Here is a 13,081-nt window from a genome sequence, read left to right as displayed (position 1 = left end):
AAATATAAACTCATTGGGTTTTATCCAATGCTAGTACTATTCAGAGTAGACACCATGAAATTAATGACCATGACTAACTCAGGTCCATTAATTTTAATGAGCCTACTCTGAGTAGGATCCACCATTGGATGGGGGGGGGGGTCACACTACTCAATGTTTCACTCAGCAGTGAATATGAGCACTTAACCATCCCTAACATAAGGGGCAAGCAGTTGACAACATCACTTCTGATTTATCCAGACGACCAATCAAAGCGTGCTTGCAGCTGCATTTCAGTTGGGCAGTTGCACTATTCCTAATTCAAAGGTAACTTCTAACCCACTACTTCAAGGGGCTTACAAACAGTAAACAACTACCGTATTTTTCGCCCTATAACATGCACCCGACCATAACACGCACGTAGTTTTTAGAGGAGGAAAATCCGTAGGCATGCCACCCGTAGGCATACCCTCCATAACACGCACAGACATTCCCCCTTACTTTTTAGGAGGAAAAAAGTGAGTGTTATGGTGCAAAAAATACGGTAAATGGTTAAAAAAAACAACAACAAACCGAAATACAATAAAATACAACAAGGGTTAAAGACGTACAGGCAGGAACAAGACTATGGATGTTATATGCCAAAGCTTAAGACAAGGGAAGTATGATATTTCTACAATTATTAAAATATAGGTTTATGCCTTTGATTACTTCTTGTAAACTGCTGTAAACACAAGCCTTTTATCTAAATGTAAATGCACCTTAGAGAGGTAACTAGGGTGCAATGCACAGATAAACTGTGCATGGGTGTGACTCCCCTTCCATGCCACCACAAGGGGCAAAAGTCCTTGCAAACCCCAGATATACACAGCTGCCATGCAACCACCTGATGCTGGAGTACAGTGGTACCTCGGGTTAAGTACTTAATTCATTCCGGAGGTCCGTTCTTAACCTGACACTGTTCTTAACCTGAAGCACCACTTTAGCTAATGGGGCCTCCTGCTGCTGCCGCGCCGCCGGAGCACAATTTCTGTTCTCATCCAGAAGCAAAGTTCTTAACCTGAAGCACTATTTCTGGGTTAGCAGAGTCTGTAACCTGAAGCATATGTAACCTGAAGCGTCTGTAACCTGAGGTACCACTGTACTCTGAACAGCTCCTGGCTAGGCAATAAGATGGCATGGGCTTATGGCCATCTGGCTGGAAGCCATAGCTATTGATTCCACCAGTCACTGCAATTTTGCCACCGGTTACAACAGGTATCTGTGCTTCACAGTGTCCCGACCTCAAGTAAACTCAGGATTTGACAGAACGGAGGAAATTAAACATAAGCATATCAATGGCACACTGCAGCTCTGAATGGCTGAGTTGCAGATCTGGTCCCTGGGTATTCTGAATGCCAAAATAACTTTGATATGAAACTCAAGAACTTCCTCAAGGCCCTTCCTAAAGCCTTTGTGCAATATGTTTACAAGCCTTCTTGCAAATACATAATAAAACAAAAATAATGCAGGCATGGAGAAAGAAGAGTTAGTATCTGTCATTCTAAACATCACAAATACTACGACCCAACAGAGGCCTGCAGCATTTGCACAGCGACAGAGCAATCATGCTAGGAATTAATGTTCTATCTGAAGGGAGGCTTTGCAAAATATTGTGTTTCAAGTGCTGGGATAATATGACATTCCATGATGGAAAAACACAGACTAGAGGGAAGAGATGTGGACCTGTGTGCAATGAAAAAACAACAACAATGTGCATTTATTATGTAATAAGCTGCTTGTGAAGAAAAGTTCTGACTTTGGTGTTTGGCTGGAGTCTTTTGCTGAAAGAAACCAGCTTGATGTGGCACTGCTGTGGCATTCTTTGGAGAACATCAGATCACATCACTGAAAATCTAATGAAACAAACTAACTTCCATTTAATTAAGGGCTTATATCATCCACTAGGGACGTGGGTGGCGCTGTGGGTTAAACCACAGAGCCTAGGACTTGCCGATCAGAAGGTCGGCGGTTCAAATCCCCGCAACGGGGTAAGCTCCCGTTGCTTGGTCCCTGCTCCTGCCAACCCTGCAGTTCAAAAGCATGAAGTGCAAGTAGATAAATAAGTACCGCTCTGGCGGGAAGGTAAACGCATTTCCGTGCGCTGCTCTGGTTCGCCAGAAGAGGCTTAGTCATGCTGGCCACATGACCCGGAAGCTGTACGCCGGCTCCCTCGGCCAATAAAGCGAGATGAGTGCCACAACCCCAGAGTCGGCCACGACTGGACCTAATGGTCAGGGGTCCCTTTACCTTTTATCATCCACTAACAAGTGAAAGTATCATTTGTTGGTTTGTTTTTCAATGTTTTCTAATATTTCTTACCCATCCTTCACCATAGTTTCGCGGGAGGTGGGGTAGAGGTAGAACAATTCAGTGGTACCTCTGGATGCAAACGGGATCCGTTCCGGAGCCCCGTTTGCATCCTGAGCAGAGCGCATCCTGCGTCTGCGGGTCGCGATTCGCTGCTTCTGCACATGACGTCAATCTGAGCATCGGTGAAACCCGTAAGTAATCCTTTACGGTACTTCCGGGTCGCTGCGGAACGCAACCTGAAAAATTTTAACCTGAAGCATGACTGTATTTGTTACAATTACAAAAACAAGAAAACCCATTCCAACCAGAACAGAACAATATAAATTCAGCAAAAGTGGTGTGTCCCACAAAACAAAATACAGTGGTACCTCAGGTTACATACGCTTCAGGTTACATATGCTTCAGGTTACAGACTCCGCTAACCCAGAAATAGTGCTTCAGGTTAAGAACTTTGCTTGAGGATGAGAACAGAAATCGTGCTCTGGTGATGCGGCAGCAGCAGGAGGCCCCATTAGCTAAAGTGGTGCTTCAGGTTAAGAACAGTTTCAGGTTAAGTACGGACCTCTGGAACGAATTAAGTACTTAACCTGAGGTACCACTGTATCTTAAATGTCAAAGCCCAGAGTAAAGAGGTGCAGTGAAAGCTACACAATGAAGGTGCTAGACATACCTCTGTGGGAAAGGAGTGCCACAGTTTAGCGGATGCCACAGTGAAAGCCCTGTCCCAGGCCACATATTCTGCACTCCTGAGAGTGACTGAACTCCCATGAGAGCCCCTTCTGCATATCTTAAAAGGTCTGTAGGGCTGGAAGGGGTGAGGTTGCCATACAGTGGTACCTTGGGTTACATACACTTCAGGTAACATATGCTTCAGGTTACAGAGTCCGCTAACCCAGAAATAGTGCTTCAGGTTAAGAACTTTGCTTCAGGATGAGAACAGAAATTGTGCTCTGGCGGCACGGCAACAGCAGGAGGCCCCATTAGCTAAAGTGATGCTCCAGGTTAAGAACAGTTTTAGGTTAAGTACGGACCTCCGGAACGAATTAAGTACTTAACCCGAGATACCACTGTATTTCAAAAAGTGAAAATCTGAACAACGTTTGGGAAAGCTGTTGAGCAACATGGGTTGCCATACATCCGGATTTCCGCCAGACACAGTTTATGACCGCATAATGGTCTTTCAGATATTTGTGGCCTACATCTTTTATCCACCAAGTGAATGTACAATTTAGATAATTACTAGGATCTTGTCTGTCCATTATTTCTGTTTTAAAGGAATACTTTACATTAGGTCACTTTCCATTCGCTTGGCTTGGGGTGGGGGGGGGTGGAGTCATGTGTACAAGGGTTGATTTCTTTCTGGTTCCTCATCTTGGAGAAACTTCCCTGCTACTCTCTAATGTGCAGACTTGTCTAGTTGTCTAAAATGGATCATTGGGAAAAAAGAGAAGAGTCCAGAGGTCATCTGCAGAACCAGAAAGCTGTTGGAGTAGTAGGTACACTGCAGGTTTCCATTAGGACCAACCATAAAGAATGCTTCTGATGAGAGCACTATCAAGCCAGTCTGGCGCTTAGGTTTCAAATGACAGAGAAATCCCTCAAGCAGTCAGGTTAAATGCAGGATGAATGTTCATTGTTGTATAACTGCACCACAAACAAATCAGAATGAATGCTCAATAAAACCCTGATTTAACTGCTGTCTCAGCTTTATATGAGCAAATAAGGGTGAATGCTTAATAAATAGGTAATCTATTCCTCACTCTTCTCAATTTCCCTCTCACTCTCAGTCTCTCAACATTCTGTGCTACCGACTTATTACCGGGCTATTTTGGAGGGCCCCCCCCCAATTTTTTTGTATATTTGGGCTACTTCAAGTCTGTGACAGTACTTCTCCTGTGCACAAGCATGGGAAGGCTCAGATTGGTATTAGTAAACTGATTAGGCACTCAGAATTGTACTGACAAATCATAAACACAACAATGTCTTTCTCCCCCCCCCAAAAAAAACCCCCCACACACGCCACATGGGAACATGGGGACAGGTGTTTGTCAAAAGCACGAGCTAGGCTTGGTGCCAAGTATCCGGTCAGCAACTTTTGTTAATTCAGGTTTTCAGCTATAACAGCACACCTTTCCTGCCTAAGGGACAGTGCAAAGAGAAAAGCCAAAAGGCAAGAGTAGACAACTACCCTGATTAAGTATGATCTAAATGCTCAGGACGTGGGTGGCGCTGTGGTCTAAACCACAGAGCCTAAGGCTTGCTGATCAGAAGGTCAGCGGTTCGAATCCCCGTGACGGGGTGAGCTCCCATTGCTCGGTCCCTGCTCCTGCCAACCTAGCAGTTCGAAAGCACGCCAAAGTGCAAGTAGGCGTTTCCGTGTGCTGCTCTGGTTCGCCAGAAGCGGCTTAGTCATGCTGGCCACATGACCCAGAAGTTGTACACCAGCTCCCTTGGCCAGTAAAGCGAGATGAGCGCCACAACCCCAGAGTCGTCTGCGACTGGACCTAGCAGTCAAGGGTCCCTTTACCTTTTAAATGCTTATGACCACAGAAGCACCTGAAATGCTGCAGACCACAAAGAAAATCCAAATTGCAGGGTTTTTCTGGGGGTAACAGTGATGGCAAAGGCACTATATTTCTGACCAAATAAGAATATTTAGCATTTGCATGAAGTACTTATTCTCTGAGCGTATCTGGACATCTTCAGGCCAGACTCTATTTTGCAAAGGTGATTAAAGGAGACACATATCCAAATAATCATTCAAAATGTGCTCTAGGTACATTTGGCCATTTGCTGAGACAATGGCATCATTTATAGGCCAAGCAAAATGGATGGAGGAGATTGGCTAAGGGAGGAACAGGCTTACAGCAGGGTAAGAAGCCTTGCCAAGGTCGGGGCAGGATTGGGATTTGTTTTTAAATTGCAGGCTGTGTACTTCAGCCCTAGAAGTGGGGAACACTCAGACATAACAAAAATCTACAAAGTCAGGACAAAATCTTCAACAAAAAGCCGACGCAAGCACTTTCACCAAAAAGTCATCCAGTAGTGTAGTTGCATCACCATAAGGATTTTTAAAGATATAAGTCTTGCAGAAAATCAGAAATATTTGTATTAATCAGAAATGTGCCAGATATATGCAACTAAAAGCTTTTAAAAGGGATGAGGAGATTGAGCATGACTTGCAGTGATTTTGGTGGTATCTTGGCTGTCTCTGAGTACAGATCCAGGTCATTGAGCCTGAGCTTCCACAGCCACGGCCCAGTAGATATGTTCTATGCTTATGAAAATATTTAATTTTCTTGCTAACTATGCAGTTTTAAATGCACATTTTATACTTGGCTTCCTTTAGTAATGTTTTCTTTTGATTTTTTTTTTTGTTATCTTTGCTGTGTTAGATGGGCATTCTGTAGTTGACCTCCTTTGCAATGTTTTATTTTGAAATCTTTAAGATAATATTTTAGTTTTCTAGTATAGGGAGATGGGAAAGGTTTCTCTCAATATTTTCTGTGTTTTGTACTCTGTACCTAAGAAATCTGCACCTATGCTCTCTACCTTGTACCTAAGAAGGATTTTCTATATTCCCTGTACCTTGGATCTAAGTAAATTTCTGAGCTAATTTGATTTCTGCAAAAGAGGGCCCCTCGCTTCTTCTTATTTTAGGAATGCAAGGTCAGCTAGCAGCTAGCAAGAGATAACCAGACCTGTAAGCCAGAGGCCTCTCGCTTTCTATTTTAGGAATGCAAGATAGCAAAGGAGACAATGCAGGACGCTTAGCTAAAATAGGGAGGGCTGCTTAGAAGGCTAGCAATAATAGACTTACTGTTTTATATGTTGGTAGTCTGGAGGGCGTTTGGGGGAGGAGGGAGGGAGTTTTCTCAAGGTATAAGAAACTCTGCAGAGGCGTATTTCGGGGCAGCCAGATTTTTCAGAATCTATTCTGCTGGCTGTCTCTCTGTGCACAAAGAATAAACTGCTTTCCTCCAAAGAAGAATCTTTCCTGGTGCTTTCTTTTGCTCTCTCTCTGGATCTGGGGACGCGGGCTAACATTCCCTGGCATGGACTAGGCTCAGCCTACATCTTGGTTCCCTGACCGGGAATCTGCCCCACCTCAGAGGGCTGGGGAGAGCCAGGCTCGACCTCGGTGGACAGCTCGGATCGGCAATTGCAGGCTCCACGCGCACCCTGCCAATTTGTGGGGGGAGCCAGCCATACCGCTCCGGAGCAAGGACCCAGGTCGAGGGAGGAAAGAGGACGGCGCCGAGGGGACAGGTCCGCAGCGGAAAAGGTAAGCTCCACAGGGTATAGGTGGGAGCAAGCTCCACAAGGATAGGTGTGAGCAAAAAGAGAGCCTGATCAGCTCCGCCAGCAGGGTAGAAGAAGTGCCACTGGTTTTGGTGTGCCCAGAAAAAGCAGCAAAGGGTGCTGCTAGGGCCCCGGTCGAAGTCTAAGCGCTGCCGGTTATGGTTGGTTGTTGGTTTTGTGCCCAGAAAAAGCAGCAAAGGGTGCTGCTAGGGCCCCGGTCGAAGTCTAAGCGCTGCCGGTTATGGTTGGTTGTTGGTTTTGTGCCCAGAAGAAGCAGTAAAAAAGGTGCTCTTGGGCCCCGGTCGAAGTTGTGAAGCACTGCCGGTTGTGATTTTGGTTTTTGGGGGGGGAAAAAAAGAAAAGAAAAAAAAAAAAGGGGGTTGGGGGAGGTGCATGGGTTTTTCTGAATGTGCGTGTGGGGACACTCCAGTGAATGTTTTGAGTGTGTGAGACGTTGAAAGCAACGTCTGGCCTGTGACTGAGTGAAAAAAATAACGTTAGGAGGAGGGAGTGTCCCAGTATCCCAAGTGTCCAAGTGTTCCAGGGTCATGGAGAAAAAGCAGTAAAACAACTCCCATGACCCCCCTGCAATGCTTCCCTGAACAAATTGAAAAGATGCCACGAAGGGAGAAGATTGGGGATTTTAAAAACCTGATGAAAAAATAGACTCCAACACTTATGTGGAGTTCCTAACCGTCTCCCATGGCTTAAGAAAAGTAGAACTGTGATTACCTGTGCCATGCCAAACTGTGCCCAGTATGGCAGCAAGTACAAGTTAAAAAGCCAGCAGTTTTGCCAGTCCCAGAAGAGAAGTCCCAGAAGAAAAGGAGGAAGGAATAATTAGCCCCCCTCCACCCTATGCAGCAACTGCACCAGGGCTAAATGAGGTTTCCCCTACCCAACCCCCAAGAAAAGAGACTGAGGGAGAAAAGAAAGAGAAGAGGAAAGTGAGGAAGAAGGTGGTATAGAGAATGAAGAATTCAGAAGGTGAAGTGGACAAGTAGTCCAAAAGAGTGTTTCAGTATGTAGAACCATGTGGCTTCTTGAGTTCTAGAAGCAGCACAATGCAAGGATGTGAATTGGCAGACAGAAAGAAACAGAGCAGAAGGCTTTGAGAGCCGCATGGGACAGAACTGTTAAAAAAAAAAAAAAAAAGAGAGACAATTAAACCCGAGGGATCAAAGAACCCTGGGATTACAATACTGACCATTGAGGAAATCTGCAAGATAAATGCCCTCAGGGCAGCGGACAATACTGATGTTGCAATTGAGGCAGCTAATAGTTGCAATTGAGGCAGCTAAAACTCCACTTTGATGGCCCCACTCCACTGAGTGTACGACCCCCTGGAGTCATCCGATGCCCAGGACCACAGACCTCCAAGCACCTTAAATCAGAATCCTTCTTTCGAAGAGGACCTGGCCAAAATAATTAGGGGTTTGTCTTCAAACAGCCAGAAAGCCAAAAATGCAATCTCAGAGCGAGCGAGGGTGTCCACGGGAGGGGCAGAGAACGCCTAGGGAAAAAGCCAGTGCGCCATCTGCAGGCAAGAGGGTCACTGGAAAATGGAATGCCCAAAGGCCCCACGCCCGACACACCCCACTCCCCACAGGGTGGGAACAGTAACCAAAGTTCCGATGCCTATGTACCCAGCCATGAGCCTCAGCATTACAGCCACAAGCCCAGCTCTGAACTCCAGAAAAATCAAGGCAGAGGGCAAGAACAGGGATCAGTGCAGGGATACCCCATGGCCTGAACCCCACCTCTCCAGTCCTGAGAGACGGAAAAAAAACTTACTAGGATAAACCAGGCCCAACAAACGCAGGTTCCCAGAAGCTGCCTGGCCCTGGTCCAACAATGGTTGCTCGGCACACAGAATGAGGTTTCTGAAAATGATTTGCTCAAAGACTGTTGCAGAAGCAAGTGAACTAACTGTTTCTCATTCATGCAAGTAACAGGACATCAGCCCCCCCCCCCCCCTTTGTGCCAGGCGCTTGGAGGTAGCTTCAGAGCGTTATCTTGAAGGGGTACAGTTAGGGTTACCCCAGAAAGCCCTAAAAACTGTTTGTGAATCCCCCCCCCCCCGCCAGGCCTTGGCGTACGCATTTTTAAAACTGCATATTCCTCTAAGACAAAAAGCATGAGCTAAGCAGTCTTCTCTGTAACAAAAACGCTGTAACAAACCCAGAGCTGAGAACAGAAAAGCTTTTCGCTTCCCAGATCCAAATAACCTTGGTCCTGGTACATTGACTTGCAACATACTTCTGGGAACAGAGCCAGAGAACGAAAAGCAACATTTCTATGTAAGAACCTGTAAAGGGGGAGAGGAAAAAAGGGGTTTGAAAAAAAGGATAAAACCTGCTTGTAAAATGTTTTCGGTGCGGCCTGTCTTTTGTGAACTGAATCACACAGGTGCCTTCTGCCCCTTCGGATGGCAGAATAAAACGCTCTTTCTCTGGATTAACCCCTTGGTGTCGTTTGGCTCCTTTTGTCTCTGCTCGGGTGCAACAATTATTCCTACCCATGGATTAATAAGGCTACAATCTCTTGGCAGCTATTCCAAGAAGGACACTGCTGCATTCAGCCAGCTACCCTGTTGCCGGTAGGAGAAGGTGAGGAACAGATGCACGATCGCATTGAAGTGATGGATGAAATATATTCCAGCAGACCTGACCAAAAGATGAGGCAAACCCCCACTGGCCTTCATGGTTTGTAGATGGAAGCAGCTTTGTTGAGACTGGACAGCGGAAAGCAGGCTATGCAGTGGTAGCCCTGGAAGACCAGGTGATCGAAGCAAAGTCACTCCCACCTGGAACATCGGCCCAGTTGGCAGAGCTAACTGCGCTTACCAGAGCCCTGAGCCTGGCAAAGGGACAGAAGATAAACATTTATACAGATTCTAAGTATGCATTCCTGACTTTACATGCCCATGGAGCCTTTTGGAAAGAAAGAGGTTTGCTTACCTCCAGAGGAAACCAGGTGGCCCACCCACAAGCCTTATTGAACCTTCTGGATGCTGTATGGGAGCCTGAGGCAGTGGCAGTTATCCATTGTTATGGACACAAGACTGGACCAGGGGAAGTGGCCAGAGGAAATCGATTGGCAGACAAAGTGGCCAAAGAAGCAGCCCGGGAACTGGCCCCCGCCTTGGTTATTGGAGCACTGGTCCCAGAAGAGATTTTAAGCACTACTGACAAGCCAGCTTATACGAAGCAGGAAAGGGACACTGCAGACGCTCAGGAGTTGACGTTGTCCAACGGAGGATGGTACCTTACCCCTGATGACAGGATATGGATTCCAGAGTCCCTTTCTTGGCAGGTTACTCAGAGATACCATGATTCAACCCACATAGGACCAGATGCTACAACCAAGCAGCTGAAAAAATGCTTCTATATAGCCCACCTTTACCAACTGGCAGCCCAGATCTCCAGGAAATGCCTGCTGTGTCAAAAGAATAATCCCAGAGCCGGACCACTGGCTCCCCCAGGGATTCAGCACAGTGGAACTGCACCTATGGAAGATCTTGTCGTGGACTTTACTGAATTACCCCGTTGTGGACTGCACCGCTACCTGCTGCTGGTGGCAGTGTGCACCTACACCTGATGGGCCGGAGCATGGCCCACAAAGACTGAAAAGGCATTTGAAGTAACCAGGTGCCTGCTTAGGGAAATCATCCCTCGCTATGGACTGCCAAGGTCCATAGGATCTGACAATGGACCAGCATTTGTTCATGCAGTCCTACAGGGACTGGCAAACGCGCTCCAGATCAACTGGAAGCTGCATATTGCTTATAGACCCCAGAGTTCTGGAAAAGTAGAGAGAATGAACAGAACTCTAAAGAATCAGCTGTCCAAGCTGACACAGGAGACTGGGTCTAATTGGGTGACCATGTTGCCCTTGGCGTTACTCAGGGTCCGCAGTTTCCCGTCAAAACGGACCCATCTGTCACCCTTTGAAATTGTATTTAGGAGACCGGTCCCATATGTCAGAATATGCAACTGAATAATTAAGTCCAGATATTTTTCCGAGTTTTCTTTTGTCTCGACAGGTGGACCCAGGCTCGCAACCCCTGTGTGTTGGCTGCATCAGTTCGAGCCAGGTGACGAAGCGTAGGTGAAAGACTGGCAGCAAGCCCCCCTACAGCCTTGCTGGAGGAGACCATACACTGTGCTACTTTCTACACCTACTGCTGTGGAGGTTGCTGGCATCACCCCGTGGGTCCACCCTACTCAGTAAAGAAAGCCATTTCAAACTGGACAGTTACACCAGATCCTGAGAACTCCCTTCGGCTGATTATCTCCAGATGCCTGGCAGACGACCGCTCTGCTGATATCACACCGGGAGCTGATATCTCAACGCACAGCTGAAGAATTGGATGGGAGGGGCGCCCGCGGGCAGCGTCCCCAACGTGGAAGCCCGTGCCGGGACTAATCCAGGAAGTCCACCAGGACATTTAATATTTTCATAAGGACTTTTTCTTTTTTGTTATCTGCTCTATGTCCCACAGCCCTGACCCCACTGAGCCATACCGCCCTTACTGGCCTGCTGGCCTCTGCTATGACTGGTTCGTCTTGCCGGTGGTAAGAGATGGCGTGCTCATTGGCTATTGGCAACTGGGGTTTGATGAGGTTACCATATTAAGACATCCCACTACCCCGTTGTGGCTCCTCTTCCACACCACTGTCCAGCACACGTGGATAGTGCTCATACGGGGAGTTGCAGAGACGGTCGAAATCTATCGAGTTCTGGACTGCTCTTGCTGTTGTGAGGAGGTAATCAACTGTTATCCGGGGGGTAGAGCACTGTATCAACCTCATCTAGCGGACCAGGTTCTAATCTTAATGCAGGCGATAGATGAGACGGAACCTATCTTAATGCAAGTACTGCAGGGGTGGGAGCCTTAACCAGGTGTGCGTTGAAATTGCTAAACAAGTACCAGTACGAACTGCCACCCCAGGATTTCAGCTTCCATATGCCCTGGTCAGTAGGGAGGCAGCTCGAGAGTTCAATCTACCCAACAGGGTTAGTAGGAAAGTTGACCCACATAGTGGGAGCATCAGCTCACCGGTAGGCTCTCGCCCTTGAGGAAGTTCACCACAATGTTAAATCTTTCCAATTGTTGGCTGTGTATGCACATACCACCTTATGCTAAACGGCCAGGTTTGATGCTACATGGAATTCCCATTGGTAACATCTTCAACATAGAGAGGAGTCTGTGTGCTAGTTCATTTTTATTGCTGCATGTTTATCCCAGATAATAATGTCAGCATTTCGGCCACAATTGACCACATGGAAACAATGATAGCTGAAAACCCGCTAAAAACTACAGAAGGTGATCCGTGGAATTGGTTATATTCTTGGTTGCCCGATGGTGGATGGATGGGGAGGATATTTACTATGGTGATAGGCCCAATAATGCTTCTATTGCTTTTTTGCTTTTGTATTCCCTGCTTGATGCAATGCTTGCAAAATATGATGGAGAAGATGATGTCTCGCATGATGGGACCTCGCGTGATTGCTTTCATGAGAGATTATAGACCCCTTCCCCAGAACGAATCTAAGTAATAGATTGTTCAAAAGAAGAGGAGGGAGTATAGGGAGATGGGAAAGGTTTCTCTCAATATTTTCTGTGTTTTGTACTCTGTACCTAAGAAATCTGCACCTATGCTCTCTACCTTGTACCTAAGAAGGATTTTCTATATTCCCTGTACCTTGGATCTAAGTAAATTTCTGAGCTAATTTGATTTCTGCAAAAGAGGGCCCCTCGCTTCTTCTTATTTTAGGAATGCAAGGTCAGCTAGCAGCTAGCAAGAGATAACCAGACCTGTAAGCCAGAGGCCTCTCGCTTTCTATTTTAGGAATGCAAGATAGCAAAGGAGACAATGCAGGACGCTTAGCTAAAATAGGGAGGGCTGCTTAGAAGGCTAGCAATAATAGACTTACTGTTTTATATGTTGGTAGTCTGGAGGGCGTTTGGGGGAGGAGGGAGGGAGTTTTCTCAAGGTATAAGAAACTCTGCAGAGGCGTATTTCGGGGCAGCCAGATTTTTCAGAATCTATTCTGCTGGCTGTCTCTCTGTGCACAAAGAATAAACTGCTTTCCTCCAAAGAAGAATCTTTCCTGGTGCTTTCTTTTGCTCTCTCTCTGGATCTGGGGACGCGGGCTAACATTCCCTGGCATGGACTAGGCTCAGCCTACACTATTAATTATGTTGCCTTGAATGTATACTTTGATGTTTTAATGCGTTGTTAGCCGCCTTGAGGTTTTTTCATAAAAATATAAAGTGGTATAAACATGAAATGTATAAACATGAAACAAATAGAAAACATCCTGGCCCTCACTGACAAGTGACAGCCAAAGAAATCACATTCCCAGCTCTGTTTCTTCCAAAGTCATAAATCAGATTGGTACATAGGCAAGGCACTGGTTACAAGGTTTAGCAGGTGCAAGG

General features: G+C 46.4%; 1 protein-coding gene and 1 long non-coding RNA gene across 13 annotated transcripts in view; one reads left to right on the top strand and one right to left on the bottom strand.

Moving 5' to 3' along the window:
- WIZ (WIZ zinc finger) overlaps positions 1–13,081 on the bottom strand; it is a 65,720-nt gene that overhangs the window by 32,804 nt on the left and 19,835 nt on the right. The gene's annotated exons all lie outside the window — the stretch shown is intronic.
- Positions 5,805–12,744, top strand: LOC114586534 (uncharacterized). Its single transcript, XR_013391853.1, has 2 exons — positions 5,805–6,616; positions 10,679–12,744. It is a non-coding gene; the product is annotated as an uncharacterized LOC114586534 (long non-coding RNA).

The sequence above is a fragment of the Podarcis muralis genome, chromosome 2 (genome assembly GCF_964188315.1).
Source record: "Podarcis muralis chromosome 2, rPodMur119.hap1.1, whole genome shotgun sequence".
NCBI lineage: Eukaryota > Metazoa > Chordata > Lepidosauria > Squamata > Lacertidae > Podarcis > Podarcis muralis.
Note: the sequence above shows the minus strand (reverse complement) of the source record. Positions and strands in the feature narration are given on the sequence as shown.